Source organism: Sapajus apella, unplaced genomic scaffold, assembly GCF_009761245.1.
Source record: "Sapajus apella isolate SASKATOON/1434 unplaced genomic scaffold, GSC_monkey_1.0 scaffold84, whole genome shotgun sequence".
Classification (NCBI taxonomy): Eukaryota; Metazoa; Chordata; class Mammalia; order Primates; family Cebidae; genus Sapajus; species Sapajus apella.
The window spans coordinates 1,714,517-1,741,773 of NW_022437024.1; positions in this window are offsets into that span (position 1 = coordinate 1,714,517).

Consider the following 27,257-nt stretch of genomic DNA (forward strand, 5'->3'; position numbering starts at 1 on the left):
ACTCTGACTGGTGAACCACAGTGATGTTTTGGGTCTCATGGAATCAATATCAGCTCAGAGCCAATGTCCAGTAGTCCCCAAAATGTCTGATTGTTTTCCTTTCCCAAGTGCACAGTTACTCTGGTAAAAGGCTGGAGGTCCTTTTGGGGAAGGATGAGAGAAAGATTTACAGTATATATTTTTGGTAGTGTACAGGCTCCTTTCTGGAGGGGCCCTGGCCCCCCACTTCATTTGAGAGGTTCTGGGTTTGTAAACTGGCTCAAGTCTGGGGGCTGATTGAGAGGCCATGATTTTCTGTTTTTATGATTCAAGTTAGACTTTTGTTCACTTGACCTGGAAGTGTTCTGCTTATATAAATCAAGTAAGCATGTAGTAGGTTTCCCATCTATTTCACTTCTGGGAGCACCATGGTTAACTAGCCAATGCCACAGATCTACATAAGTCAGACTATTCTGATTGTTGCTTTGCCTCTGCTGTTCATTATGGTAAACACATCCACCTTGCTTTAGTGGATGAGACCTGCAGCTTGGCCCCAGCCACCCGGGATCCAATTATTCCCATTGCATTTATGTTTTCCAATTGAGTAACTGTGTTTCCCACTGCAAGATCCATCCTATGGAGGACAGTCACGGAGTTTTTCAGGGATGCTGAGGATCTGCTCACAAATCAGTTTCTCAAAGTATTGGTGAAAGGTACATCTTCAGACCCTCCCTTTATAGGTGAGCAGACTCTAAGTGATAAATCCAGTACCGGCTTCCATTTTCTCTAGGCATTTTAATCCCTTCTTCTACAACAAACCAAGGGAGAGCAGGCGTCTCCAGCTCCCTCATCATGGGCAGCCTTTTGATTCATGTTTCAGCCAACCAACCAACCAACCAGATTAGCCCTTTTCCTAGCTCCCAGAGCTGCAACATTCAGCACAGAATCTCTGCTCAGTGGGCCCATATCAATAAATTCAGCCTGATCCAACTTTATGTTCCTTCCATCATTATCCCACACCCTTAATATCCATCCCACACATGTTCCCTAGATTTCTGCTTGTATACGTTAGAAAACTCAAGTCGTTCTTTCGGAGTGTAGCACACTTCCTCATGAGTCACATTTTCTACCTCACCTTTAGGGGCCTGCTGAGACTTGAGTCTGGATGTAGAGCTAGAAGCAGAGGGGAGGTGAGACTGGGTTCTGAGGAGGATCAGCCTTGTCTTGCCCGGAAACTGCCTCGGGGAGGCTATTACCGTTTTCTCAGGCAAAGAAGGGCTAAGCCCCTCAGACACAGGTGGAAAGGCTGATACTGAAACTGTTGTGGATGGGAGCGCTGCTGCCTGGGGTCAGGGGTGTAAGACCACTTCTGCTGGGCAAACAAGTCTCATCAGAATTTAGGGGCTCAACGTCTCCAGCTTCATCAGGATCTTTCCACATGTCCTCATCCTAGTTTACAGAATCCCATTCTCTCCCAATCAATGCCCTTAATTTCACAGCAGACACTCTGAGAGGCCGAGTCCAACTTCAGTTGTAAATCAGCCAATTGGATGATAAGGGCTTGTGTTTGATTTTCAGCCATTTCAGCCCTGTGGTTACAGGAGAGAAGATTCTGGCTCAGGGCACACTTAGAAGCTCACAGACTATGTATGCAGAACTGGAGCTGGAAATCTGAATCCCTGTTATTTTTTTCCATCACTTTGCCCAGTGACAAGCCGCCCATCAACGTCATTATATTCCTTGGTTTTCCACTAATGTTCACAGGTGTCATGTACAGAGTCATCGAGCTCTTTGCTTTAATTTGGATTTAGGTTTGGTGTATCAAATGCAGATATTTTGTGTATTTCTATGAACAGCTTATGATGTGGATTAGTGGTGCTCTCTGTACTGTTAGAAGTAGAGTTCTGAGCATTTTCAGGTGTGGTCAGATTAGAGAGACAATTCCAGAAATCCCCAAACCTATTAGGAGAATTCATCCTTAAAATTCTGTTCCTCTAGAACCACTCCTGGTACCAAAATCTGTACTAATCAGAATACAGCAGGCAAATAATATTCTAAGACTCCCAACTGACCTAACAGACTCCCTTTTGGCCAAGAGGACCCAGAGAAACCTTAAAAACTGAGTTCTGGCCAGGACAGAATGGGAGTTCAGACATGTCTCAATATATTCCTTTTTTATTAACCTTTCTAACACCTCACTCTGTCACCCAGGCTGGAGTGCAGTGTCATAACCATAGTTCACTGCAGCCTCAAACTCCTGGACACAAGCGATCTTTACTGCTTCAGCTTCCTGAGTAACGTGGACTATAGGCATGTACCATCACGCCCAGCTAATTAAAACAATTTTTTATAGAGATGGGGTCTCTCTGTGATGCCCAGGCAGGCCTCAAACTCCTGGCCTCAAGAAATTCTCCTGCCTCAGCCTCCTAAAGTGCTGTAATGATAGGTGTGAGCAACTGCACTCACCCTTATTAATCTTTAGCCAGAATTCTGTCCTAAGGAGTCAGAAGAAACCAGCTATGAAAAACAAGAAACAGATAACTCATTGACTTATCGCCTTTAGTCAATCATCTGAGGTTATGACTGGTCTCCCTTTCCATCTTTGCAGTTTTGAGGTGACAGCTCACCAGTTTCACACTGTATCCCTTCCTAAAAACCGACCACCATCTCCAGACTGGTTTTGGCTGACGTGAAGAGGATGTACAGTAGGGCTTTCTCGGGTCCTCTGCTTCACCTTTTGATATCAGAGGCCTGAAAACTCCACTCTTGGATCATGCTGATGCTAACATTTTTTGAACATGCAACCCATGAAGAGGCATGAAGCTCAATTGCACATGTGCATGTTCCTCCTTTCAAAAATTATTTGTGACATCTCCTATAGTTTATTGAATATGTATACTTAGCCAGCTCATTTAGCACAAATTCCTGTCTTATCCCTCTCTCCCTTGGAGCATTTGTTTTGGGCTCTGCTGGAGGCTACACTTCCCAGACTGCAGAATGGCTAGGCTGCAGGCTGCACCATTTTTTTTTTTTTTTTTTTTTAAATTTTACTTTAAACTCTGGGATACATGTGCAGAACATGCAGGTTTGTTAAATAGGTATGCATGTGCCATGGTGGTTTGCTGCATCTATCAACCTGTTACCTAGGGTTTAAGCCCCACATGCATTAGGTATTTGTCCTAACGCTCGCCCTCCCCTTCCCTCCACACCCCCCAACAGGCCCCAGTGTGTGATGTTCCCCTCCCCGTGTCCATGTGTTCTCATTGTTCAACTCCTACTTAATAGAACACATGGACACAGTTTGGTTTTTTGTTCTTGTGTTAGTTTGCTAAGAATGATGACTTCCAGCTTCATCCATGTCCCTGCAAAGGACATGAACTCATCCTTTTTTATGGCTGCACAGTATTTCGTGGTGAATGTGTGCCACATTTTCATTATTCGCTCTATCATTGATGGGCATTTGGGTTGGTTCCAAGTCTTTGCTGTTGTAAATTGCAAAAGCCTGCACCTTTTATGAGAGATAAGGCTCTCCTCTCTAAATTCATGAACCTCATGATTCTTCCATTCACAGAACCAATAGGAGATAGATAGAAGATAGATATGAGAGGTTATTTAATTTACTAGGGGAATTGGCTCATGTGATTATGGAGGCCTAGAAGCCTCAGTCCAAGTCCCAAAGCCTCAGAACCAGGGAAGCCAGTGGTGTCGCTCTCAGTCTGAGGCTGAAGGCCTGAGAACCTGGGTGACTGCTAGTGTAAGTCATGGAGTCCCAGTCCTGGAGTGTCTGGAGTACTGCTGTCTTCAGGCAGGAGGAAGAGAGTGTCCCAGCTCCAGGAGAGCAATGAGGAAATCCTTTCTCTCATTCTTTGTTCTATTCTGGCCTCCAGCTGACTGGATGGTGTCTGCCCACACTGAGCAGATCTTCCCTTTTCAGTCCACTGACTCACCTACTAATCTCTGGAAACACCCCCACAGACACACCCAGAAGGAATGCTTGACCAATTCTCTAGACATTCCTTAATATAGCCACGATGACATCTAAAAGTAACCAGCACAGTGTACAATGTATTTAGATGTTTGTTTATTTTCTGCCTCTTCCACTAAATTGGGAGATCCAGGATAACAATGACTTGGTACCCCTAGCACTTAGAACTGAACTTTGCTTGGAACAGAGGCCACCAATAAAACATGGCTAGAGAGAAGAATGAAGGAAAGAATGATCGCCAGCAGCAGCAGAGACTAATCGCTTTTTTTTTTAGCATCTTGTGCCCACCCACATGGCCAAGGGTGGCCATGTACTGATGAACTTAATGTCTCAATTCATTGCCAAGCACTGCATCATTCACTGTGAATGGTTCCAATTAAGGTTTACTTCTGGACTAGGAGTGGGGTCTATTCAACCTAAACTCCTGGGCTGTTACACAGTAGTAATAGTGGACGAGTTGGAATGGATGTTGAGAGGCAACTCCAATTCCCGCTACAAGAGTTCAGAGGAGACCTATCAGAAATAGTTACCTTCACACTGGGCATTGCATTCCAACTCGCGCATGTTAAGGGACCACCATGCAAAGTCAATGAAATAATACATACCTCTCCCAAACTTGTTCCTCCCCCCTTCTTCCAGCTAAATCATTTGGTCTAAAATACACAGTTTGTTATTCTATAAAATAAATAAAAAGGATACACTGTTATACAGTTGCTTCGAATGGGATGAAGAAAATGAATGAACAAACCAATGGTTAAAATTCTTTATAAACAGACTGTGCACCAAATGGAAACGGGCATGATGCTGAACACCTGAGGAGCTGGGATTACAGGTGTGCACCACCACACCCGGCTAACTTTTGTATTTTTTGTAGAGATGGGGTTTCACCATGTTGGCCAGGCTGGTCTTGAACTCCTAGCCTCCAGTGATCCACCAGCCTCCAAAGTGCTGGGATTACAGGTGTGAGCCACCACGCCTGACCAGCAAATTGCCTTTGGACTTGAACTACAACTCTTCCTGGTTTCCAGCCTGCTGGCCTACTCTGCAAACTTAGGACTTTTCAAGTCTTCACAATCCTGTGAGCTAATTTCTTAAAATATCTCTCTCTCCCCCTCCCCACACCTATCCTGTTGGTTCTATTTTGCTGGAGAACCTTAACTGACACAGATTATCCCCTGGGGTACTGACGATAAAACTGTGGCAAAAAAGAATACGCTGTCCAGGAGCCTACGCTGTTTCCTAAGAGTAGCGGCTGTGCACCCCTCTGCCACGGTGACAGATAAAACATGTGCTTCTTCCTGGAGACTCATTACTTTAGGGAACTATAAGCAGTTTATGCACTTTCAAAACCACTGAGGTGGTCAAACAGACTACAAAGATCAGATTCCTAGAACCTGTTTATGGGAGCAAGCACAGAGTGATCAGGCCAGGCAGTAAGACCGGATGCCAGAGCAGGATTCAGCAAACTGATGGGACGCATCATTTCTGGAGCCTCCGTGCCTTTGTACATGCTGTTCCCTCTGCCTGGAAGAGCCCTACTTGCATTGTGTACTAGCCAGGGTTCTCCAGAGAAACAGACCAATGGGATATGTATATATCCAGAAATAGATTTATTTTAAGGAATAGGCTCATGCAATTATGGAGGCTGGAAGTTCAAAATCTGCAGGATGGGCCAGCAGGCTGGATACCCAGGGAAGAGCCAATGTTGCAGTTCATTTCTGAAGGCCATCTGCTGGGAGAATTCCTTCCATCTCAGGGAGGTCAGTCTTTTGTTCGATTAAGGTCTTCAGATAATTGGATGAAGCCCACCCACATTATGGAGGGCAATTTGCCTTATTCAAAGTCCATTTATTTAAATGTTAATATCATCTGAAAACATCCTTACAGAAACATCCAGAAGATTGTTTGACCAAATATCTGGGCACTGTGGCCCAGCCACATTGACACATAGGATTAACCATCACTTACTGTTTGTTGGGAATTTCTCCTAATTCTTTAAGGTTCAGTTTAAACATCTTGGCAACACCAATCTTCTTCATTCCGCCACTTGGACTCAGTACATTCTTATATTCGAATCCCTATCCCACAGTATTGTAATGATTTACTCACATGCCTGTGGTCTCCGCTAGACAGTGAGCTTCCGATGGCATGGACCATGGGTCTACTGGAGACAATATTGCAAAAATGATATGCTAGACTCTACCCAATTCCTAGCACACAGAGTTGCTCAATGTAATTCATAGAAGAAGGTGATAAATTAATGGGAGGAATCAGGAGCTAGCAATAGCAGTATTAAGTTATTGGATCCCCAAATAATTAGCTTCTTTTGTTTTTCCCCTGAATATCTGTTGCTTCGGAGATGCAATAGAACTAATGGATCTATCTGGTCACTCTGTCCCAAGCACACACGTACACACATACCCATATCCATTACGACAGACGCTGGGACGATTTACCGAGTCAGCCCCTTGCTAATTGCCTGAACTTGGGCATGATTCCTACATTCTAAAAGCTTGTTTTCTTTTGAAATCAATCATATGAGAACAACAATAATAATACCTATTGCACAATGTTGTTAGAAAAATTAAGTGCCTAGCATATAGTAGGTCCTTAGTAAAAGTTGATCCTCTTCCCTTAACCATATTTGTTTGTTTGTTTGTTTTGAGACAGGGTCTTGCTCTGTTGCCCAGGCTGGAGTGCAGTGGCGCTATCTCATCTCACTGCAACTTCCGCCCACTGAGTTCAAGTGATTCTCATGCCTCATCCTCCCGAGCAGCTGGGATTACAGATGCCTGCCATGACACTAGGCTGATTGTTGTGTTTTTAGTAGAAACAGGGTTTCACCATGTTGGTCAGGCTGGTGATCCTCCCACCTCGGCCTCCTGAAGTGCTGAGATTACAGGCGTGAGCCACAGCATCCGGCCCCCTTACCATGATTAACATCTAGTATATCGTGCATTAACTATTGAAAGTGAGGAAGAACGTGTCAGTGAGTTCCAAAGATACTCTTAATGTCTCTTGGTGACCTGGCCTTCTTATTTGTCTTCTTCCACTTTTTGACAAAAGGGGGAATGTTGATTGTGTAGGCAGTGGTCTCACATGAAAGAAAGAGAAGATGGCTGGTGTGTGTACTATTTTATTCTCTATTGAAATTAGTGATTCTTAATCTTGTCAGGAACGCAGGCACTTTTGAGGACCTGAAGATAGTTAAGGGCTCTTTCCCCAGAAAAATGCATATAAATGTGACACTTTGCATATAATCCCAGGGTATTCATGGACCCCACACACTCAAGGTTGAGAACCCTGAGTCAAAATCTCATTTACTGCCTGTCCCTTGCCTCACATGTTCTCCGTCTCTCTATATAGACACACACACACATGCTCTCTGCCTCTGTCTCTATGTGCACACAATGTTTCTCTCTCTCTATCTCTATCTCTGTTTCTCTTTCCTATGTATATATTTATTCATCTGCTTAACTCACATGTTTAGGATTAGGATAAAGCTTGTGGATGCCTAGGCGGATCGATCAATAGAAAAGTCGAGGAGCAGAAGGATCTGTGGAAAGAAACACTTCAGACAAATTTAACAGAGTTTAATTGAGCAAAGAAAGATTCGTGAATTGGGCAGCTCTCAGAACCAGAATAGGTTCAGAGCGACTCCCGGTATGCACAGAAAAAGGAAAATGCCACACAACGGAAGTAAGGCCAGAAACAGCTGGATTGGTTACAGCTGGGCATTTGCCTTATTTGAACCTTTGAACAGTTGGCTGCCTGTGGTTGGCTGAGACTTAGTTACTTCTTACAAGAGTAGCTTACAGTATGTTTATGTGTCCACATCAAGTTAGGTAACAGTTCATTATGTACAAAAAATGTCTCCTTTTGTAATTGTGATTGTTGTTCTCATATGATTGATTTTAAAGGAAAACAGCTTTCAGAATGTAAGAATCATGCCCAGGTTCAGGCAATTAGCAAGGGGCTCCACGTGAGTCAAAGGCAAATTTAGGCCAAACTTAAAATATGTTCAGAGGCAGCTTTAGGCCAAACTTAATTTAACAGAGCTGTGATGTTAGAATGGCTCCTTTGTTTTCACAGATGTGTCATCTTGGAGATGTTAATCTATTATAAGGTAGAGTATAGTAATGGGTAAACTCATCTCTTGAGGCCATTTAACCAGCTTCAGATATTCTGTGCAAGCCGGGTTTGGACTATTAATTCTGTCTGTATCTCAGTTTAAATCGTACTTAAGGTGGGAGGAGACACTGCCTTCTGTCTGTATCCCCTATCTTTAAAATGGAGATAACAGTAGTTCCACCATCTTGAGTTATAAGGATTAAATAAACTAAGACATATACAGATTTTAAAATTATGTATTTTAGTAAACACTCCATAACTGTCAGCTTGTTTTATTATTTTGATGACTTAAAATCATCTATAATATAATTAGTTACATACAAAGCATAGCATTCGACAAATAATAAATTTAACACCACTAAGAGAAAAACTGCAACTAGAAATGTCTTTTCAGAAAAAAAGCACGTTCCTTAGGTGAGTTACTTTTTTTTTTCTTTCTTTTCTTTTTTATTTTTATTGCATTTTAGGTTTTGGGGTACATGTGAAGAACATGCAAGATTGTTGCATAGGTACACATGTGGCAGTGTGATTTGCTGCCTTCCTCCCCATCACCTACAGCTGGCATTTCTCTCCATGCTCTCTCTCCCCAACTCCCACCCCCTGCTGTCCCTCCCCTATTTCCCCTTGACAGACTCCAGTGTGTGATGCTTCCCTCCCTGTGTCCATGTGTTCTTATTGTTCAGCACCCACCTATGAGTGAGAACATGCGGTGTTTGATTTTCTGTTCTTGAGTCAGTTTGCTGAGAATGATGGTTTCCAGGTTCATCCATGTCCCTACAAAGGACACGAACTCATCATTTTTTATGGCTGCATAGTATTCCATGGTATATATGTGCCACATTTTCCTTGTTTAGTCTATCATTGATGGGCATTTGGGCTGGTTCAGGTCTTTGCTAGTGTAAACAGTGCTGCAGTGAACATTCATGTGCATGTGTCCTTATAGTAGAACAATTTGTAATCCTTTGGATATATACCCAGTAATGGCAATACTGGGTGAGTTACTCTTAAATAGGGATTTTAAGTTAACAGAGTAGCTGGGATGCCAGTCTTGTTCAAGCCCCCTCCCCCACCCTGGGGCCCAGTGAAAAAGGAATCCATTGTCTATAAATGTCTTTTCTATAATAACAAGACCTTCCCACTGGGAGAGGAACCCACGTCTACTTCTAGAAGACATCACTAGTAGGGTTTTTGTCTTTTTGTCTCTTTTACTTAGGAAGGGTCTCTAATTATTTTTATACCAAGGCAAAAGGTTTACTATTATATATAAAATTATGATGCTGACACTTTCCCACGAAAGGTTGCTTAAAAGAAAAACAAAGATGAAAAAGGAAATGTAAAGTTGCAGTCATCACTGCTAACACTTCACATTTCGAAGGCAAAAGACTGTCTAAGATTGAATTTATTTTCCCTAATTTATAGGTCTTGTTTATCTTTGGGCCTTCACTCTTCTCTTACAATGTTCTCCTTGTTTTTTCGAAAATAAAATATTAACCACTGCAGAACCGCGGCAGAATTACCCAGCAAGTTCAATGTTACCAGCTGGGGAGAAGCCATCTCTCCTAGGCCAGCTCCTGGCACCCGGTTGCCCCGCCGGGAGGGGAAGGTGCAGCTGAGCCTGGGCCCAGCAGATGGCGCTGCCTGCAAAACCTGGAAGGGTGGGGAAGTCAGGGCAGGGAAGCGGGGAGCTGAGTCACAGGACAAAGGGAGAGGAGGCGGCGGGGAGGAGAAGGGGAGGGAGGACCCGAGCGGTGGCAGTGGTCGGAGTTCTGATGGTTGCAAAAGTGTGAATTGTTAATTTTGAAGTGAACATAATTTCATTCTAATTGTAATTAAGGTGGGAGGAGACACCCGCTTTCTATCTAAGAGCATTCAGACTTGTTTGGGAATGTCAAGAAACTCGGTGAGCCAGAGCTCCTGGTAGCTATTTGCATAAGAATGGAGGATCCTCGGGGAGGAATTCATCCCAGGGGAAGAGCGAGCAGCTAGTGAGCTAGACCAGGAGCAGCTGGGGCCTGGATCGCTGAGTGCCCATTGTGCCAATGGCCAGGACGTGGCCCCTGACTCCCCACAATACAGCTCTGCATCTTGCAGGGGAGAGAGGGGAATCCGTGTAGAAACTGGAGGAGATGTTTTACTAAAAATCCCAGTAAGCACCTAGGTAGAAGCCTCGCAGCCTTGGGGCTCTTCGGGCAGAGTGTAGCACCAGAGGCCCTCCTGGAGCTGGCCCCGGCAGCTGACCGTGGTGATCATTATCGAACACCCAGAACTGATTTCTTGCCGGGACCTGTGCCAAGAGCTTTACTTTCATCAACTCGTTTAGGTTTCCAAAGAAGTCTAGGTAGTAGATTCTGTTTTCAGTCTCATTTTACGGAAGAGGAAACTGAGGCTGACTTCACCTGTGGACAGAGCTAAGCAGTGGCAGGACCTGGGTTGGAAGCCAAGTGGGCCTGGCCCCAGGACACACAGCTGCAGCCCTCCTTGCCTTCGGTGCTCATGTAGGCTCTGGGAGCAACCGGACACGCCCATATTATACACCCAGAGGACTGGGTGGGGTTGTGGTGGAGGGTGCTGAGCAACTCTGCGTGGCTTTGCCGTGAGGTCTTTGAGGTGCTCCTGGACTTGAGCTAAACCTCGAAGATCTGGGTTCTGGAAAGGCTTAGGTATTTCAGGCGGGGGCCCAGGAGGAAGAGAGCAGTAAGAGCTGGAAAGGGTGAGGTGAGCTCAGAGGCAAGAGAGGCCAGTCTGACCTGGTGGAGGGGGAGCAGCATGAGCTTGGGCAGGAAGGGTGGGACCTGGCAGGCTGGAATGACCTGGCACCGACGTGGGCACACCTGGGCACAAAGAGAGCGCCGTGGAGAGGGGAGGTGAGTTTCACTGCCCTGGGACCCCCGAGACCTTTGAGTTCTTCTGTCGTGGGCTCACTTGCCAAGCTTTGAGCTTTTGGTTCTGACAAAGGCACAAATTGTTTATGGGCTTTGCTCAACGCAGCGTGAAGATGGTATCCGAAATGAAAAAAGGAAATTTAAAGAAGTTTGCAAAGAAACGAACATTATTGTCAATTCTCAATTACCTGGGAGGGATAAGGTTAATTGAAACCCACAGGTTTCAATAGCTAACAGCTTTTCCTTCTTTTGCAACCCATCTTTTGCTACAACTTCCAGAAAAAATAGCCAAAATGACTAATCAGATTTTCACATCGACTCCTTCATATCCCCCATCTGAAGTGCCAATAAGCAGTGAAATAGCCTGGGCATGAACTGCAGGAGGGAGACAAAGGAAAAGCAGAGGTCTGGAGAACTCTCTGCCTCGATGCGAAATTCCTAAGAAACCCAGAACTGAAGACCAGAAGGTGGGATGTGAGGGGGAGATCTGGGCACAACAGCTGCAGCTGTCACTGAATCTCAGAGCCTGAAGGGCACCCCACAAAGCTGAATATCTTAGGAGGTGTGAAAACAGCTTATTGGGGAGGCTTAAGTGGGGACATAGATACAAAACTGGGGTGAGCTGAACTGAGTACCAGTGAAAGAGGGAAAGAAATTCAGTGACAAACTCCCTGTCTCTCATCATTCCGTTTCCCCTTTGTTCCTCAGGACAGTGGCTCTTGTCTGGTAAATATTTATCTAATATCTGAATTATTGGTGATGTCATGCACGCCCTTGTATCTTAGAACATACTGTGATTTAGAACTGAAATTCTTTATCATCCCATTTCTGCTAAGCAGGATCTACTCCTGATGTAAGGATGTGGGATCTTGGGAAGAGCATTTATATCTGAGAGGAAGGGCCTGGTGTGTAATCTCAAAAACACCCCTCCTTTTTCTTATAGGCAGGGGAAATGGGTTTTGGTTGTGAGGGTGCCTGGGCAAGGGGCTGGGGAGAGGCAGGGCAAGTGTTTCCCATCTTTCTTGATGGTAGCAGCTTGCCAGAGATGGAGGCAGTTGCTCCAGGGAAGAGTCAGTCTGCAGCTGGGGGAGACTGAGAGAGTGAAGCCAAGACGGTCTGGCCAGGAGGATGAGAGGCAGCGGGAAAGATGGACTCTGTGGGACTAGAGCCTATGTTCAAACCCTTGTCTGCTGTTTGCACAGCAGCTGCCCAGCGAGAAGGCGCCGCAGCCCCGCTCCCTTCTTTTGTAGCACATTGCCTGTTCTTCCCTGGCCTACGACTTCTCAACTCTGACAGCTGCTACTCTGGCCTCTTACAGCCCAAGAGCCCAGAAACAGTGCCCTGACCACTGCTGCGTGGTGCCTCACCAGACATGCCCTTGGAGCCAAGCCATCGGGGGAGTCCCAGAGCCTGCTGGGGCTGGTTGCCTAGGGCTGCATATCACGGTGTATCAAAGCCAAGGAAAGAGGGTGACACCCTTAGGGGAGAGGATTCTTGAGGGCAAGCACCCATTTCCATATTCTTGGTAAAACCCCCTTTTATTATTATGGAATGTGGGCAACTCTGATGAAGATGAAGAGGAGGAGTTGGGAGGAAACTTGAGCGCTGTTACAATACGGAGAGGGATTTCTATGAATTGTGAGAACGTTTACTTTCCCATGAGTGTGTGAGTGGTTGTGCTGCTCATCTTCCTTGTGAAGTCAATAAAACTCCCTGGGATTCTATAAGCAGATGTTGTCTCTGGCCATGACCCTGGTGACCCTGGGGAGGCAAGACTCTTGAATCCTGGCTGGGAAGTCTCAGTATTGGTGCTGTGTTCCTGGAGAAGCGGGGCTTGCAGATGGGAACGGCTTATATCCCAAGTTGTCATGGGCTTTGGGGTTCATCTTCTGCTCCAAGAAGGGTTAGGTGTGTTATTATGTGGTCACTAATGACACAGTCTTGGAGAAGCCATGTCACCATCCTGACTTGAGCCTCTTCAACTGAAAAATGAGAGGGTGGCACGCGTCATGTCAAAGATGATCATTCACCTCGAACAGGCTTTTATTGTGAGTCTTTGGACAAACAGCTTACCTCTCTGGCTCTATTTCCTTATCTACAAACGGGGATAATAATATCCACCCTTACCTTCTAATCTATGTGAAAGCACTTAGCGCTCTGGGAAGGAAAAGCATTATTTAAATCCAGGGTAGAATTATTATTATATTCTATTTGTTCTCTCCTAGTCATTCATCATCGCTCTGCTCTACAATTATGCCCTGAGGTGAGTTATGTGAACAAACAGTTACACGGGGAAGTTTCTTGGGAGGTTGAGCATTCTGACTGCTTAGGGGAAAGACACCAGAAGTCTTTTATTTAGTTATTTTAGTGTGCAACTTGCTATCTATTTAGTATATAAGCCAGAATTGGAATACATTACTACCTCTAGAATATAAGATTTGTAGTTCTTTGGCCTTTGCAGAGACCCTTGGATTTCTGTGGGTGTTGTTTTCACCACTTCCAACCCAGAAAAGCACACCATGAGTTCTCTGTGGCTCCCAGCAAGACTCTGATAATGCCCCAGACTCTGACACTCGCTGGGGTTCGGAGCATAACCAGGGTCCCATTTCTTGGAAAAACTGCATAGCCCAATGTACATGAATAAAGTCACATTTCATTTAGCTAGACGAACACACGCAGGCTTATAATTGCTTTTGTGTTTTACCATTGTAGCCACCAGAGGCCTCACAAATTGTGGTTGATTTTACTGTCAGTGGAAATCTACTGGGAATTAACAACAACAAAAAAATCATTTAAAAACTGAATAGAATGTCTACAAAAGTTCAAAGTCTGTTACCTTGTTCATTCAACATCGCTATTCATGCAAAATGTCATGCAAATCAGTTCTTATTTACTGAGTACTTTGCTTCAGTAACCAAAAAAACGCTAAGAAAAAAATTGCTTATGTTTAGCCATCTATTTTTCCAAAAATAGGACAGCAATTAAAGTAGTACCACATGATGTGACTGATGATATCAGTACAGAAAAAGAACACCATCTCCGTGCATGGTGCTCAGGGCTGAGCATCTGTCTCTCATCAGGGACTGAACAGGGTGTCAAGAGGAGCCCTGGAGCACCAGGACAATGGGCAACGTCGATGTGATGCCGGGTACAGGATGATGAAAATACCCTTTGTGGTGAGCAGTCATGGCAAATGTGTCTTCCAACAGGGCACCTCAGAGATCCCTTGGGAACCTGATTTCACTTCTCTGGGCCTCAGTTTCTTCTTTGACAAAAAAGAAGAGGGCATACTTTGAGCTCTGTGATTTCTAAGTCTTTACAATTCTAAAATAGTTTTCTAAAATATTTAGAACCACTTATTGTGCATATGTTATATCAATTGCAACACAAGGTACTCTGCAAAGGCCTTGTTTCTTAACCCTCACATAATGCTTTAAGGTAGGAACAGACAGCTCCATTTTACAGATGCTGAAACAAAGCTTAAAGCTGAGTCGCTTGCCAGTGGTCCCACAACCTGGAGGTGGCAAAGTCAGGTTTCACACTCAGATCGGTTTGATGCTAAAAATTCTCACTGCCTGATCCTGTCTTCATGCATTTCCCAGACGAGAGAGTAAAGTTAACTAACCTAAGGAATTTAGCTCCTGGGGTGTAGGATTCACTGCTGGTTGCAGCATCAGTTTGGAATTGCACTAGTGGTAAGGAACAGGACAAATGAATAAAGGCTTAAGCATACATGAGCTTATTCTCTCACATGAAAGTATGGAGACTGGCAGTCTAGGGCAGGTGGGGTGGTACTGGGGCCATCAGGGCCTCTGGCTCCTTCCGTCTTTCTGCTTCACTATCCTTGGTTGTTTTCCATCCTTAAGACTGATTCATGGTCCAAGATGGCTTGTGGAGATGCATCACATTTAGGCTGCAGGAGGAAAGCAGAAGAATACAGTAGGCAGGCTTATCTCCCTTGAATCAGCATTTCAGAAGTTCCACATAGCTCCTCTGCTTATATCTCATTGGTCAGTTTTAGTCACATTGCCACATATAGTGGGTAAAATGTAAAGCAGAGAAATGGAATCTTTATTCTGGGTGGCAAACTGTCCAGCTAAACACTAGGGTTTATATTACTAGGGAAGAAGAGAGAGTGGGTATTGGGAGACAAATCGCAGTCTTTGCCACAGTCATCAACTCCACAGCTACCTTCAGCTCTTTTCTGCGGATGGAGCCTGGCTTTGATCAGGTTTTAGCTCTCCTCAGCCTCTCAGGTGATCTGGAGTAGGCAGGGTCAGTCACGGTGGCACTCGTCATGCCTGGGATTTGGTGGTGATTAGCATGTAAACCACTTTTGGATAATGAGATGTGAAAGGGCTTCTGGAAGAGGCTTCTTTGTGCTTAACAAAGAGATGCTTGGGAAGACAGCGACTTTCTTCTTCAATTAGACATTGTATTGTCTGGCAATAACACCTGGAAACCTAGTAGCCATCTTTGTAACCCTACAGGGAACCTGCATCTTAGGACAAAGATCTACCTGGAGGATGGCAGAGGGAAAGTCAGAAAGAACCTGGGGTGATCTAACAATTCTGGACTTCTTATCATGTGCTTTTCCATGTTGTTAAGCCAGTTGAATCAGGGTGTCTTCTTACTTGCAGCTAAAGGCATCTTGGCTGATGTGCAGGAGAAGGAAAAAAGTGACCCTTTACCCATTTCTTTATGCCTGTGTGAGGCCGTTCTCACACTGCTATAAAAAAGTACCTGCAACTGCATCATTTATAAAGCAGAGAGGTTTAATTGACTCACAGTTCTGCAGCCTGCCCAAGAAGCATGGCTGGGGAGGCCTCAGGAAACTTATAACCATTGCAGACGGCGAAGGGGAAGCAGATACATCTTACAAGCCTGGAGAAGGAGGATGAGAGAGCGGGGGAGGTGCTGCACATGTTTAAACAACCAGGCCTCATGAGAACTCACTCACTGTCATAAGAACAGCAAGAAGGTGATCTGCCCCCGTGATCCAATCAGCTCCCACCAGAACCCTCCTCCAACACTGGGGATTACAATTCAACATGAGATTTGAGTGGGGACACAAATTCAAACCAAATGCCCTTGAGATGGCAAGCTAGACACCAATCTGTGCCTGTCTTTGAGCTGTACTTTCTGTATTCTATTTCTTACGAGAAGTATCTTTGCTTTTTATTTCTACAGAGAGGATATCTTGAGACAGAGTATTTAACAACTCAGATTAGAATCAGAATATTTCAGAATTGCAAGAGACTAAACTCCCTTGCTCAAGGCTGTGAGAGAGTGAGTTGATTTCCCTAGGGTCACACATCTAGTTAGGGATAGAATTGGGACCAGGAGCCAGGCCTTCTGAAGCCCTCCCTGTTCAATCTCTCTCTCAGTTTGCCTCCAGTCCAACCACTTCTGAAAGGCCTGGAATGTTGGTGGGCCTGTGTTGGTCACGGTTAGGATTCTTTTCCACAGAGATGGTCCCTGTGACCGTGTCTTTCCATCCCTTCCTTATAATGCCTCTTGATTCCAGGCCTCAGGGCCCATTGTGTCGAGAATGGTAACTTACGACTGTAGGCAGGGGGTGATTTTCAGCTTCAGCTGTTGCCAACCACATCAGCCATGGCTGTCACCCTGCCTCCTTGTCTTCTCTGCCAAAGCACACTGGAAATCATTCAGATGGCCTTGTCACCTTCTCCTGAAATCGGAACCCAAAGGGTTTCCAAGCACTCAAGCTCCATCTGCCCCTCATTCCAGACCATGTCATGTCACAATTACTCCCAATCCTGTCTGATTTTTCCAGGCAGTGCACACCAGACTGGGAAAAACTCCCCCAGTGAGCCTCAAAAGTGTGTGCAGCTGTACGGGGTGGTGGGGGAGATGCTGTGGGACTTAGGTGACAGGCTCAGTCACGCTATGTGGATCTTCTTCAAGAGAGGCTGTATGGCAGTCATAGGCTAGTATCAGACAGACCCAGCTCAACCTTGCTAGCTATGAGAACTGGGACAGGCTATTCAAATTCCCAGCTTTAGTTTTCTCACCTGTCAGTGGAGGATAATAATACCTATCTTGTAGAATTCTAGTAAATACTAAATGATATAATGTCCATAAAGTATCTCGCAGACACTCAATAGACTATTAATTTGAGGAAATATCTAGAAGGCACTCGACGGACTATTAATTAAAAAATAAATTTTTGTCATGAAGGTTATAATAGAATTTAGGCTTCAATTTGTGTGTTGGAGTTAGTACTCTTTGCTCAGCCGGGCTTGACGGCTCATGCCTGACTAGTCCCAGCTACTCAGAAGGCTGAGATGGGAGGATCACTGAGCCCAAGAGAGTTTGAGGCTGCAGTGAGCCATGACTGCACCCTGGTGCTCCAACCTGGGCAACAGAGAGACTCTGTCTCTCAAAAACAAACAAACAAATGACAACCAAAAACCCCAACTCTTTGCTCCTCTGTTGACTTGATACTTATAGGTTCCTTGGGACCTATGGAAGAGGTTAAGTCTCCTCCCGCCCAGTCACAGCTTCTTAGCGTGAAGGGAACTTGGAGTTCTCCAACCTGATCTGCTTGGTCCTGACCTCTTATGGACTCTGCTTAGCAAACAGGGCCAAGACAAAAGAAGTCAACCCAACAGGTGGAGTCTGTTTTTCCATAACCCCGTGAGTTATTATCATCCCACCAGATGAAATATCTCTCCAGAGACCACTGAGGTACCATAAAGAGCAGCAGTATCTGGGTGAGGGCCTATGGTGGCCATTAGCCGGCTAAGCCATCTTATCTCCCTAACTACCCCAGCCACTGCTCTGATTCTTAATCAACTAAGCTTCCCCCTTTCCTCTGAGATGCCTTGGATCTCATCTGGTCTTTCAAAGGGTAGACAGTCCTAGAGGGAAGGCAGCCTCAGGTATTGTCTTAATCACTCTTAGGAAGAGATGAAACCAAAGGAATAAACTGGGTGAATAGCAAAAATGACCCCTCCTCTTCTCTGTCCACTGAGAGTTCCATCTCCCGAAATGATGACCTACCTAATGTGACCATGAGGACTTAATATTATCTTTGATGTTTACCATCCTCCCTGGAGGCTGAATGAGGAGGATCGAAGGCCTCGAGTTTTCTCTTGAGTTCCCTTGGATTTGATCAACAATGACATCATGATAGCTGGTAAATTTGGTTAGTTCTGTTAGTGTCCTCCATTTAATGGCCGTGGTCATTTTAGCTCCCTGTTCAAACACTGCCATATGGCTCTCCTCTTGCTATTAGTCTTGTGTCTGAACTGATGATTTAGGGATCCGAATTCTCCACTGTGGGGAGCAGGATGTCCACATCAGCACAAGCATTCTTGGATAAACCTCATCATTCAGGGAATACCTTTCATGCCTTCCACTGAAAAGAAAATAAGCCAAGGAAATAGTAAATGAAAAAAGCTAAACATTCTTAAAAAGGAACATTTGCTATCTCAAGATTTGAGTGCCTGGAGGATATCTGATGACAAAGGCAGTTAGTCCTTCTACCATGGGGACACTTGAAAGGTCTTCATTAGGTACTTGTTTCAGATATTGGAAGGGCCTTATGGGATGAAAGCTGCTGGGGTAGAGATTTCACTGCAGTGTCAGGGGGCCAGCCGCTGACGCCTGCCCAGAGCCCCTCTTCTTTTTTGGCCATCTGGTCTTAAATACTAAAGGACATGCTGGGAATTGGTGAAGGACAGAGAGAGATGTATTCAGGAGCATCTTCACTGAGGCTCTTGTGACACAAGTGGCTGTGTCTGAGTTGCCCAGAGTTTCAAATGTGAGAGTGGGCACTGGTCCACGCTGCACCGGTGTGACCCGGCATCCGCAAGTCCTCCTTTTCCCCTGCTTTACGCTTCTCCCTGGAGGCAGTAGATGGCTCCCTTGGGTGCTGGTTTCTCCATCCTTTGCTCACTCACACCCCCAAGTCTTTTGTTCTTTGTCTTGTTTTCCCTCCTAAAGTGTATTCATGAAATAGATCCCTCCATTTTATGTTTTTTGTTTCTTTCCTTCTCTTTCACCCTTTTCACTGTCCCGTTTTCAGCCTTTTCTGGTCTCTCTCTCTTACCCTCACCCTCCAATCTGCCCTTCCCTCTCTCCAGCTCTCCTCCTCCTCTGCATTCTACTCACCATTTTAATTCTGTATTCTCTCTCTGATTCTCATCCTAATATCTCTGTCTTTTTCTCTTTTTTCTTTACCCTGTTCTCTCTATCTCTTCTCCACAAAGCATTCTCTGAATGTATGTTAAGAGAGACTTTATCAGTGCCACAATAAAAACAAGCATTTGACGCAGAAATATTTTACCGAGAAACCCTTACTCTCCATTAATCTTTAGGCTCGGGGGTGGCTCGCAGGCTCGTGCCCCATGTGTTATTCCGTAGGCATATATTTAAGGTTGCGTGTCACTCCAGGATAAGACTGGTTTTTCTGAGATTAGTTATTAGTTTCTGAAGTGGGCCGTTATTAAGGATGAGGAAGCTAAGTGGATTGAGCTTGGTGTTGTACAAAATATATAACAACCAAGCCGGAAATCGCACTATCTCATGAATCTGTGCGGTAGGTTGGCGGTCATGGCCTCTGCAGATCCTCCTGGACTCCGCAGCCTGGGTCAGGTGCTCCGCTTGGATGCTGCTGTGCTGTGCATTCTTCTTCATAGCCTCTATCTCCTGCCTGTGCTCAGCTGTCTCTGCCAACAAAGCGTAACCTCACACCCTGTCTAGCATGTAGTGGGCAATCCATGCATGGAGTCTTCAGAACACCAGGAGATCCTCGTGAGAGCTTTTCTCCTCTGCAGCCTCTTGTCTGCTCATCCCTAGAGTGGTGGAGTTTCCACGAGTAGCTGCATTAAGAACTCCCATTTGTATGAGAAAGCTGAGAGTGTTTCACTTCAGATAGCCCCGTATCTTCCAGGCCTGCGTACTAGGAAATATAGGCATTAAGGATACCAAAATAAAGAAGGACCTAGCAATCTGTAACTTAACTTTGCCCGATCCAATCCCACATTTTGTCTCTTTGCAGTTGTCCGAAATGACAAGTCTCCTTGGCTTTGCCCTTCTGGCCCCGTTGGGTGTGAGCTGTGACATCTGCTGCTGTGGTTCATGGGCCTGGACGGAGGACTCACTTCTGCTGGAATTTTCCAATGTATATTTTCCCCATGTTAATTGCAAACATATCTTCCTGATCAGGACTTGCGTAGGATATGCTATCAGATTTTCTGGAGATTAACATCCTCACATGATTTTTGTTTGCAAATAGGTCTGCAGCCTGGTATTTTTTTTTTCCCCAGAATTATTTTCAGCATTATGAACAAGTTTCAAAAATCACTTGGTTTTAGTGCTGCATTTAGTAAACAAAAATGTCATTGGGCCCCACAATGTTTATGGAAGCCACCCTTATCCACAAAGTCACATTGCTCACAACTGGCCGAATTTAAGGGATTTCATTTTTTTTTTTTTTTTTTTTTTTTTTTGAGACAGGGTCTTCCTCCGTCCCCAGGCTCCAGGCTGGAGTGCAGCGGCATGACCTCGGCTCACTGCAACCTCGGCCTCCCGGGTTCAAGCAATTCTCCTGCCTCAGCCTCCCCAGTAGCTGGGACTACAGGCACGTGCCACCACACCCAGCTAATTTAAGGGATTTCAAAAACTTACTTGCCCCACAAGAGTTACATTTTGGGGATGACAGGTAAGTTTATTATCATCTTGAGTGCAGTGATGGTTCGTGGATGTCTACACACGCCAAAACCTATCATGTTGCACATTTTAAATATAGTGGTTTATTGTGTGTCAATTATACCTCAATAAAGCTGTTTTAAAACCCTCACTGGATCCAAAACCCTCTCCCTTTCCCCTACCTGAAATTTAATTGTTTTGTTTTGTCTCTCTGTCTTTGGCTTCATCAATCACAGTCATTTGGTTCTATCAGTTTTGATGAAGCAAACACGTCTGGGAGAATAAAAATACAGCCGACAGATCCTCCCACTCTTGTGACAATTAAATGAGTTTGCTTACTTTTTAACCACTGGGATTCAGAGCTGTAAGTAGACAGAACTGGAAGTCAGACGAGGAAGGAAGAGAGAGAGAAGTACTTTTGGAGCCTAGGAAAATTTGGAGCATGAGGGGACAAGGTAAAGCGACTGGGTAACCCACCAGGTTCTGCAGGGGAGGACCCAGAGATAAAAGTGTTAAGTGAATCTGTGTCAAAGGGCAACGCTATTACTTCTCAAAGAACGGTCCTCTCCTTCTGTTCGTTAGTGTAAATGGCAGCTCTGCGGCTTTGAAGTCAGATGCACACGAACGTGACTACGGGCCCCACCACGGATTAGATATCTGACCTTTGGGAAATTTCTCAACTGACCTTAACTTCAATTTCCCTGTGTGTAAAAGGGCATAAGAATCTTTATTTCACGTGGGTGTTGTGAGGTCCAGGCAGGATGACAGAAATGAAGAGATTGCCTTGCCCACAGTAGGGCTTATGTTTCTTCCCATTCCCCTCTAACTTTTTCTTACTTAAAAAATGTTTTACATATATATATATATTTTAAAGCTTCATCAAATTGATTAAACATGTGTTTAAATGTGTTTTTTTTTTCTAATTATGAAAGTAATCCATTCTAATCGTTTTGAAAAATGCAGAATACAAATCAATCAGTTGGGGGTGGGGGAATCTCCTTCCCTGTGAATTCTTAAGAGAAAAGGAACACGCCAACGTGTAAGTGCTCACTGTAGCCTGCACTGACCCTGCTATAGGCACGTGGCTGTGAACAGGAGATGGGAAGCTGCAGGCGCGTGTTTGACTCACTGCCTTGTTACCTTTGCTCAGCTCTGATTTCCTTTCAACTTGTTTTTAGAGGTACCGTTGTCTTACTTTAAACAACACTAGGTAAATAAACGTTTGGAATACTTTTAGATTGTAACGTTCAAGAATGCTAGCTCAGTGTTGAGAGCGGAGGGTGAACGTGCCGCATGAGCCAAAGCAGCTCTCACTGTTCTGCCGTTTCCTTTTTAATAAGGCCAAACCCAGAGCACCCAGTCAAACTCTTGACTTGCTGATTTTTCCCCAGCCTCCAAGCACAACAGAATTAGCCTGCGAGCCCCAGAGCCTCTGCGCTGTCGCTCACCCCTCTCCTCTTCCCTCCCAGCATGCCTGGTCTCTACCTCACAGGTCCGCTCCAGCATCTCTGCTGTCCCTCCAGCTGTCACGCCACTCTGCACACACAATTTTCTTTCCTTGCCAACCACTCCACCATCAGTGCCAACCAACCACTCCTTTAAACCCCTCGAATTATAGTCATGCTATCAAGAGCTGGAAGAGACATCGGGGTCTTGTACCTCCAGCGTTGCCTTAGTGCCTAGTTCAAGTAGACACAGCCAGAGTGCCCTGAATCTGATATCCTTTTGCCTAGCTGCACGTGGCCTGAAATGCCCTGGGAGGATGGGGCGAAGCGGAGGAAGAGATCACTCACTACCTGCAGCTGGCCAGCATCCCTGGCATCACTGATTCTTAAAGCCAGTGGAGGCTCAGGAGCCCCTTAATTTTGGCATTTTGTATATCACAAGGAAAAACTCTTCTCTCTAAAGAGTGTGTCTGCCTGTGCTTTTCTTAAACCTAAAAGCCTCCTGTGTACTCCCATAACTGGAGGGTCAGTTTCAGCCATCAGTGTCGTCACAGCCCAGCTGGAGTCCACCACGCCTCCACTCCCAGACAGGCACACGGGACGCTGCAGCCGCAGACACACTCCCTTGTCTACACTGCAGGCCTTCGCACATGCTGTGCCCTCTGACTAGAATGCTTTTCACACTTTTCCCACTTGGAAAATGTCTGGTCAAACCCTTCTTGGGGATGCCTTGCCTGTGTCTGTGGGTACATTGCATGTTATCATGAGCCCCTTAAGACCCTAACAATGGTAATAATAATGAAAAAGACAATGGCAACTGACATGTATTGATAATGCTAATAAAAACTCATTATTTTATTTGATCTTCGGAAACGACTTTATTATAACACTACTTTTAGGGATAAGGAAACTAAGCTTTCTGGAGGTTTAGTCATGTACCTAAGGTCACGGCTAAAAAATGGTGGCCTGGGGTTCAAGCTTAGGCTTGTCTCATTCCAGAGCCCAAATGTCACTGTGCCTCTCACCACTTACCATGCTGCCTTGGCAACTGCCTGTGAGCAAGGCTTGGACAGGAACCCTCAGCATATTCCCCAGAGGACAGGAACCCTCAGCATATCCCCCAGAGGACAGGAACCCTCAGCATATCCCCCAGAGGACTGGAACCCTCAGCATATCCCCCAGAGGACTGGAACCCTCAGTATACCCCTAGTGCCTAGAACAGTGCCTGGCATATGTTAAGTGTTCAGTAAATGTTTGTTGACTAAACAAATACATTTCAACAGAGCCCTCCCCTCCTCCAATAGTCCTTGAACCAAACCCAGGGACTTGGGTGGAGATAAGTTCCTCCGTGCCCAGGAGCAGCAGCAGCAGATGGTGCTGAGGGGTATGCTCTCTCTTCACTCTTGCTCCGAGCTGCTCTCTCTCCATCCCTTCTCTTCCTTCTCTCAAGCAGCCCCATGTGCTAGGAAGATGGCCAAGTGAGGCCACCAGCCTTCCAGCAGGAAACACCTGTCTGGTCAAAGCCTTTTGCAGTGCTTTGTTTCCACAATTACCTTTTATTTCCCTCTCTCTCTCTTAGATTTCATGCAAAGCCAACTGGTATTTTTTTTTTTTTTAAACAGCTGAGAACACCAGATGGAAGGGTAGGGGGAGGTGGAGGCACAGTGAAAGGCAGGAAGGGGGCAAGCAGGGGCTGTGGATGAGGGGGACGTCCTGAAACCTGTGAGGTCGGGAAAATGCCTGACAGGTCGGCAGAGGTAGGGAAGGAAAAAAGAGCTGAAAAAAACGAGCAGCCACCATACGTGTGCATGCACATACACGCCGCGCTTGCAACATACCATTAAAATAGGGAAAGGAACGTTCTGGTTTCCGTAGCAACAAGGCCTATTGGTGCCTCAGCCAGAGAAACTTATTGGAAAAAGGAGGCATTTGCCTGTTAAGGAGCCTGATGAATCGGGAGATAATTATACAGCATTCCACCACCACTAAAGACACACAAATACACTCCAGAAAATATTTTAAAGAGCATAGATTGTCACAAATCCCACAAAGGCAGGGGGTGGGAGTGAGAGGCAGCAGGCGAGGAAGAAAGGCGACTGGAACGATTCGAGGTGAACACCCAGGGAGGGGGCCCACGCGAGGCAGAGACTGGAACCAGCTCACAGGTCAGTCATCAGAGGCACACATAAGGCAAAGCTTGACATATTTGTATTTGATTCTAAGGGGCCAGAACATTGAGTCCTATTCTTCTTTGTCCCTTTGGGAAGTGGGTGGATGGATCTATCATGTCTAAACAGTTAGGTTCAGTATGAGAGGGTTTGCTGATGAGAGCAGTGAGATCAGCGCTGTTAGGGCCCTGCTTCTGCAGCAGAATGAGCCGTGTGAATGTCATAGGACATCTGCTCCCCCAGATGGGGTGGGACAGAAGAGGAGAATCTTCAACACTGAATAGAGGACTACAGAATCTTCCTTAGGGTGGAAGGAAAAGAGGTACACAATTGTACTTCTCATAGCACAGGACACAGGGCTGGGCACGTAACAATTGCTACGTAAAATATCTAGGGAGTGAATGAAAGACTGAGGATAGATAATTATGTGAGTAAATTGATGAATAAATGGGTTAAAAAAATTGTGGCCAGGTGCGGTGGCTCAGGCCTGTAAACCCAGCACTTTGGGAGGCCGAGTTGGGTGGATCACCTGAGGTTGGGAGTACGAGACCAGCCTGGCCAACATGGAGAAACCCCATCTCTACCAAAATTACAAAGTTAGCTGGGTGTGATGGCTCATGCCTGTAATCCCAGATACTCGGGAGGCTGAGGCAGGAGAATCGCTTGAACCGGGGAGGTGGAGGTTGCAGAGACTGCACCACTGCACTCCAGCCTGGGCAACACAGCGAGACTCAGTCTCAAAAAACAAACAAAAAACATCATGAATAACCAGGTCCCTGTCTTCTCTCCTCTTGTTCATCCCTAGGGACTTAATTGCAAATCAGTTTTGTCCTCCAGAAGATGGTCACTGAGTAGTCACAGGTTCAGTGGTGACGTCTTTGGATGAGAGTCATGCCCTGCCATAAGCCCCAGGATGCTGGACTAAAGATGACCTGGCATCTTCAAGAGCCTATTGCCTTTGAGGATTCAGATGTGTTGAATATGTTCTCCTTCCCCCTCGTGGATGGTACACTTTGTGATATGCCCTTCTGGTGCTGCATCCTGAATTAGAAGGAAGAGCTCGCCTAATTCATCATAGCACCAGGACCACTTTCTGTAGCTCTTGGGGCTCAGGTGAGCTCTCAACTTTGGTTTAAGGGAGTTTTCCTATCCTCTGATCTCCGGTAGTGCTCTTCGAGCCTCTCAGCTGGTCCTTTCTTTACCCATGCTATCTAGAATCATGACTTATTAGCGGGCCATATATCGAAGCATTGCATATTTGCAGTGCTGACACCAAGGAGAACATTGATCTGTAGACTCAAGTCATACTCCACCCTCAGCTAAGATCAGCTCTGTGCCAAGAAGCCCCCTGCACACTAAACACACCTACACTACAGGTAATATTTTGTGGGTGCTGCCTGGTTGGGTTGCATGGCAGACATGGGCTAGAGGACTGTGTAAACTGATGGGAGAGAAAGGGAAGGAGTCAGGGAAAGTCCCAGGGGACTCATCCCCTTTCTGCTCATGGGCACTTGATCTATTATTGAACTGAGTCTGTCGTCCTGCCAGGGAAGGGAACACAGAACCACCACAGACAGCTTCTTTGTCCTGGTGGTAGAGATGAGGCAGGATTCTCTTTATCATCACTATCTTAGAAGTGCATTTTGTTTACATTTTGTTTTTTGAACAAGGAAAAGAAGGTTCAGAGAGGCTGAGCAAATTGCTCAAGGTCACACAGCTAATGTATAGACATGTATTCAATTTACACTGTCCCTCTCCAATGTCCAGGCTCTCACCTCTGGCATTATATTGACTCTTGGGACTCAGGCTCACTGAAGGCACTGGAGGAAGCCAAAGCATGTTTTATGTCTTCGAATGAATGCCTCTTTGAAAACACAGCCTGGTTTGGGAGTATGAAAGAGAAGAAACAGGTCAGGGTCTTCTGCTACTTAAAATGAAGATGAGGGAAACAGGGTTCAGAGCAGAGAAAAACTTCTAAGTCTTATTTTGTGTTAGCATCATATTAAACATATTCAGTTCCAACTATAAACAGATTTTGAAATTTCCACCTTCCCCCTCCCATTACCCTCCATCAGCCCCCACCCTCCCCAACAGATTGTTCCCTTCCTTCCTGTTTATATTATAAGAAAGCAAAATTGGCTTCCCCTTCATTCTCCACCTCCCACCCTGCACCATCTGGGGGTGCATAGCTCTTACCCCGTTTTTTTTTTTTTAATACTCCCTCGACTTCCCGTCCAGCCCATTCGCTTTTGAAGCTCTGCAGCGAGTGCCTCCAGCTGCCGCCAGGGGTCGCGGTCGAGCAGCCGGCGCCGCCGCTGCGCAGGAGAGCAGGGGCCCTGGCCGGGAATCGCAAGCAGGTCTCCTGTGCACACCAGCGCGCAGCGTTAATCAGGCCGCAGCCTCTGCAGTGCTTTCCGAGGGGAGTCAGAGACTAGGGCTGGGAATGAGACCGGGCCTTTTGGGCCACTAGAGTCAGGCTTCCTCAACTCTCCCTCCCTAGGCTCAGAGCACACAGTGCTCAACGAAGTGCAGCGAGGCCAGCCGCTCGCCTGGCCCAGGTCAAGCCCTGCCTCCCAGGATTCCTAAACACACAGGACCTGCGACTCTGTGGACAGCAGTGTCTGCCAAGGCCTGACTTCATCAGGAGTGACGGGAGGTGGCGTAGAGGGGCAGCTCTTGCTGCAGATGGGGAGGACACCTCCTCTCCCACCCCTGCCCTCTTACTGCTCCCCTACCCCTCAATAACCTAGGCCCCTGGAAGCAAAGTGCCAGGTCTGTCCCTGCACACCCGTGGACACTCCCCAGGCCCCTGCCAGCTCTCAGGTCACCCTCAGACAGACTTGGCCGAGCCGCCTGTGGTCTTCTTATGTGCCTGGAAAGCCAGGCCTCTGCCAGAAGCTTATCAGATGGGAGGGAGAGCAGGGGAGGGCCAGCACGTGCTTCCTCTAGCATGAATTTTTCAACATTACATTTTCATCTCTCTGCCCTA